Genomic DNA, 5,518 nt, shown 5'->3' on the forward strand with positions numbered 1-5,518 from the left:
AAAAAAAACAGAAAAAAATGCACGTATGCACGTTTGGCAGAAAATACAGACAATCTAAATGAAGAAATCCTACCCCACATATGAACTTTAGAGCTAGTATCTTCTAAATATGGCAAGTTTTGTCAGATGAACCAGGTCCATTTGCATTGAAATACTATTTAAGGTATATGCTGTATTCAGAACTGGTTCTGGGAAAATGCTCCATTGTTTATAATTGTTTTTCACCAGCTGTATTTAGTCTTCTAGTCTCCTGTCTGACTTTGTAATTCTAAAGCCACCCACTAGAAAATATACACCTCATGTCCTTTGCAGGGACATGGATAAAGCTGGAAACCATCATTCTCAGCAAACTGACACAAGAACAGAAAACAAAACACTGCATGTTCTTACTCATAAGTGGGTGTTGAACAATGAGAATTCATGGACACAGGGAGGGGAACACCACACACCGGGGCCTGTCGGGAGATGGGGGTCTAGCGGAGGGAGAGCATTAGGAGAAACACCTAATGTAGATGACCAGGTGATGCATACAGCAAACCACCATGGCACGTGTATACCTATGTAACAAACCTGCATGTTCTGCACGTGTACCCCAAAACTTAAAATATAATAAGAAAAAAGAGAAAATATATACCTTTCAGTATCAATGATTTCTGCTTGTAAAAACCTGCTGTCATCTCCAGGAGGATCAAATATAGAAGTGCCCTATGATCTTTTCGTCTTTCGGTTTTTTTTTTTTTTTTAAGACGGGGTTTCACCATGTTGGTCAGGCTGGTCGTGAACTCCTGACCTCAGGTGATCCGCCCACCTTGGCCCCCAAAGTGCTTGGATTACAGGCGTGAGCCACTACGCCCGGCCCATCTTTCCTTATTAAGGAAAATTTAAAATGTATACAAAGCAAACAGAATGATATGGTGAATCTTCATGTACTATCATCCTCCCTGGAAAACTTTGAAGTCATTATTCCAAAGCAGCTTCTGCAATACCAGAAGCACTATCTTGCTGTTTATGTATACTTGTCTGTGTAATCTACAGGAAAGACTTTCAACCTAGATCAGATAATTTTTCGTGGGGATAGGGGAGATGTGGGCCAGAGGGTGGGGTCCTCTGCGTTGTAGAATGTTTAGCAACATCCCTGGCCTTGACTCACTAGATATCTGTAGCAGCCCTGCCCCCACCCCACCACACGCACACCAGTTGTTACAACCAACATTTCCAGACATTACTAAATGTCTCCTGAAGGGCAAAATAGTCCCCTTTTGAGAACCACTGAGCTACAGTATTATCCTGTACTGTGGCTTACCTTGCCACGTATCACAGTGATTTCTTCTTCTAAACACTGAACTGTGCAGTATGCATACTAATTAGTATGTCACACTTGTGGTATGACCTGAGTCCAGTGGTGCCCTTTGAGACCTGGTTTTCCCTTCTCCCAGAAACTGCAGAACTATTTTTACATGGTATGATGACTCCTTTAGGAATTACTGAGAGCTAATTGGCTTTTTGATCTATAAGATTGCAAAGCTATTAAATCTTCTGCATCCTTGTTGTTGGCTTGCCTCCTCTTTGCTATCAGCATCTGGTATTATCTCAGCAGCCAGATGGGGGGGATTTCTCCCTATTGATCTTACAAGCTCATGGGTACCAATGTGCTAGTCAGGGACTGAGGTCTGTGGTGGAAGCCAGGGATTGGGTAGTTTCAATGTTGACAGTCTGATGCTTGGAATGATAGGTTGATTTTAGGCTATCGTAAGGTCCAGCAGTCCAGCAGTCTTTTTTTTTAATTGCATTTTAGGTTTTGGGGTACATGTGAAGAACATGCAAGATTGTTGCATAGGTACACACATGGCAGTGTGATTTGCTGCCTTCCTCCCCTTCACCTACATCTGGCATTTCTCCCCATGCTATCTCTCCCCAACTCCCCACCCCCCCACTGTCCCTCCCCTAATTCCCACCAACAGACCCCAGTGTGTAGTGCTCCCCTCGCTGTGTCCATGTGTTCTCATTGTTCAATGCCCACCTATGAGTGAGAACATGCAGTGTTTGATTTTCTGCTCTTCTGTCGGTTTGCTGAGAATGATGGTTTCCAGGTTCATCCATGTTCCTACAAAGGACACGCACTCATCGTTTTTGATGGCTGCATAATATTCCATGGTGTATATGTGCCACATTTTCCCTATCCAGTCTATCGTTGATGGGCATTTGGGTTGGTTCCAGGTCTTTGCTATTGTAAACAGTGCTGCAATGAACATTCGTGTGCACATGTCCTTACAGTAGAACGATTTATAATCCTTTGGATATATACCCAGTAATGGGATTGCTGCATCAAATGGAATTTCTATTTCTAGGTCCTTGAGGAATCACCACACTGTCTTCCACAATGGTTGAATTAATTTACAATCACACAACAGTGTAAAAGTGTTCCTATTTCTCCACATCCTCTCCAATGTCAGTTGCCTCCTAATTTTTTAATGACCACCATTCTAACTGGTGTGAGATGGTATCTCAATGTAGTTTTGATTTGCATTTCTCTAATGAAGGTCAAGCAGTCTTATAACTTACCATCTCAGTGAAGACAGGTAATGGGACCAAAAAGGACGCACATAAAAGCAAAACAGGACAAAATAAAATAATTAAAGAATGAATGCAAAGGATTTTTTGAGATTTAAAATGAAGAAGTCCAGGCGTGGTGGCTCACGCCTGTAATCCAAGCACTTTGGAGGCCAACGCGGGCGGATCACCTGAGGTCGGGAGTTCAAGACCAGCCTGACCAACATGGTGAAACCCCGTCTTTATAAATAAATAAATAAATAAATAAATAAAATTTTAAAAAATAAAAAAATGAAGAAAAGTTCTTTGGAATAAGCTACCTGATAACTTCTGCATTTTATGCTAAGGCTGTTTACGCCAAACCAAACTACTTGTCTCCTTTACGTCCAAACTGCTCCTTCGGTGAGAAAAACATCTTTTCTGTTTGTTTTTGTTGTTGTTGTTTTCCCCTGAGATGGAGTCTCACTCTGTCGCCCAGGCTGGAGTGCAATGGCGCGATTTTGGCTCACTGCAACCTTTGCCTCCCAGGTTCAACCAATTCTCCACCTCAGCCTCCTGAGTAGCTAGGATTACAGGCACCCACCATCATGCCTGGCTAATTTTTGTAGAGAAGGGTTTCACCTTGTTAACCAGGCTGGTCTTAAACTCCTGACCTCAGGTGATCCGCCCACCTCAGCCTCCCAGAGTGCTGAGATTACAGGCATGAGCAACCGCACCTGGCCAGAAAAAGGTCTTTTCATTATCTGTGCCAGGTGGTAGAGTTAGGCCTTCAGGTGGGAACTGGAATCCCACAAAAGAGGCAGAGTGGAAAGAAGGGTCATGCCATACTCAGACATACTTATACCTAGGTGATGGTTGATCTCTGCAGCAAACCACCATGACACATTTACCTATGTAACAAACCTGTACATCCTGCACATGTACCCCAGTGTTTAAAATAGAAATTGAAGAAAAATATTAGTTGAGCATGGTGTTGTGTGCCTGTAGTCCCAGCTACCAGGGGGCTGAGACAGCAGGATCACTTGAGCCTGGGAGGGGCATCAGAGAGGTTGCTCCTGACCCCTGTGAGGGAGAGGTTTGTCAGGTCACAGGGAAGAGATGATCATAGTTTGGTAACTGAGATGTGTTAGCACTATCTGTCTACTAGGTGTAAATAAGTGTAAGTAGGCCCCAGATTATAAAAACCCTCATTGTCTCCTCTTAGTTTTTTATTGTTGTTTTCCCTTCCATTTCATTTTCCTCTTCAAACTCATGAAGTCAGGCACCAGAGCCCACATTCTTTTTTTGTGTTTTTCCTTTGGAGACAGGGTCTGGCTCTGTCACCCAGGCTGGAGTGCAGTGTTGTGATCTCAGCTCACTGCAGCCTCCACCTCCCAGGCTGAAGCCATCATCTCATCTCAGCCTCTCAAGTAGCTGGGACTATAGGCATGTGCCCCAACACCTGGCAAATTTTCGTATTTTTTGTAGAGACAGGGTTTTGCCATTTTGCTCAGGCTGGTCTTGAACTCCTGAGCTCAATTCATCCACCAACCTCAGCCTCCCAAAGTGCTGGGGTTACAGGCGTGAGACACTGTGCCCAGCCTAGAGCCCACACTCTTAACCCTACACTGCAGGAGTTTGAACCCAGATTTTACCACTTAGCTGCATGACCTTTAGCAAGTTAATTAACTTCTCTATACTTCTGTTTCTTCCTTTATCAAACGAAGGTAATAGTATCCATTGGGATTGGAGGAGTCCGCATGACTCCAAGAGGAGTCACGCCTCTTTGTCCAAGTTCTAAATCAACTTAAAAAAAAAAAAAAAGAGGAAAGGATGAAGTATCCAGGAAAATGTAGTTAAAGCTCTAAGCAATTGGACCTTCTAATAGTAAACTGAAACAGACTGACCTACCAAGTGACATGCAGCACTGGAAGAGAGCAGAACAGAGCAGAACACCTACTCTTGTCCCAAGATTAAATAGAGAGTTAAAGACTAGGCTACACATGCCCAGTTTCTTTTCCTTTCTTTCTTCTTTTTTTTTTTTTTTATTTTTTGCTCTTGTTTTTTTTTTTTTTTTTTTTTTTTTTCATAGATTTGTATTGTTTCATTTTCTTTATAATGTTTGATGTTTATATTTTTCCTTTTCTTTTTTTTTCCTGTTTTTTGAGATGGAGTCTTGCTCTTGTCGCCCAACTGGAGTGCAATGGCGTGATTTCAGCTCGCTGCACCCTCTGCCTCCAAGATTCAAGCAATTCTGCCTCAGCCTTCTGAGTAGGTAGGATTACAGGTGTCTGCCACTACACCTGGCTAATTTTTGTATTTTTAGTGGAGACAGGGCTTTGCCATGTTGGCCAGGCTGGTCTCGAACTCCTGACCTCACGATCTGCCCGCCTCAGCCTCCCAAAGTGCTGGGATTACAGGCATGAGCCACTGTGCCTGGCCAACAGTTCTTCCAAAAGGATCCATCAAGTAAGCCATGCCTCCTGAAGGAAAGCAGTTGCAGGAAGAGTGGAAAAATTAAGGAGGCAGAGAGCAAAGGCAGAGAAACTAGTATTAATCTATAGAGCAAGACCTCTCACCCTCATCAGAAGGATACATCTGTGCTGCATGGAGACTGTTGATATAGGCCTTTGGGTGGGTGCTGTCTTACGGTACACTAAGCTTTGTTATATGCATAGGCTCTGTCTTAGGTCAAGTTTAACACATACACACACACACCCGGCCGGATGCAGTGGTTCATGGCTGTAATTCTAGCACTTTGGGATGACGAGATGGGTGGATCACCTGAGGTCAGGAGTTCGAGACCAGCCTGGCCAACATGGTGAAACCCGTCTCTACGGGGCATGGTGGCACATGCCTGTAATCCCACTTACTTGGGAGACTGAAGCAGGAGAATTGCTTCAACCCAGGAGGTGGAGGTTGCAGTGAGCCGAGATTATGCCATTGCACTCCAGCCTAGGCAACAAGAGCAAAACTCCATCCAAAAAAA

The sequence above is a fragment of the Cebus imitator genome, unplaced genomic scaffold (assembly GCF_001604975.1).
Source record: "Cebus imitator isolate Cc_AM_T3 unplaced genomic scaffold, Cebus_imitator-1.0 Scaffold232, whole genome shotgun sequence".
NCBI lineage: Eukaryota > Metazoa > Chordata > Mammalia > Primates > Cebidae > Cebus > Cebus imitator.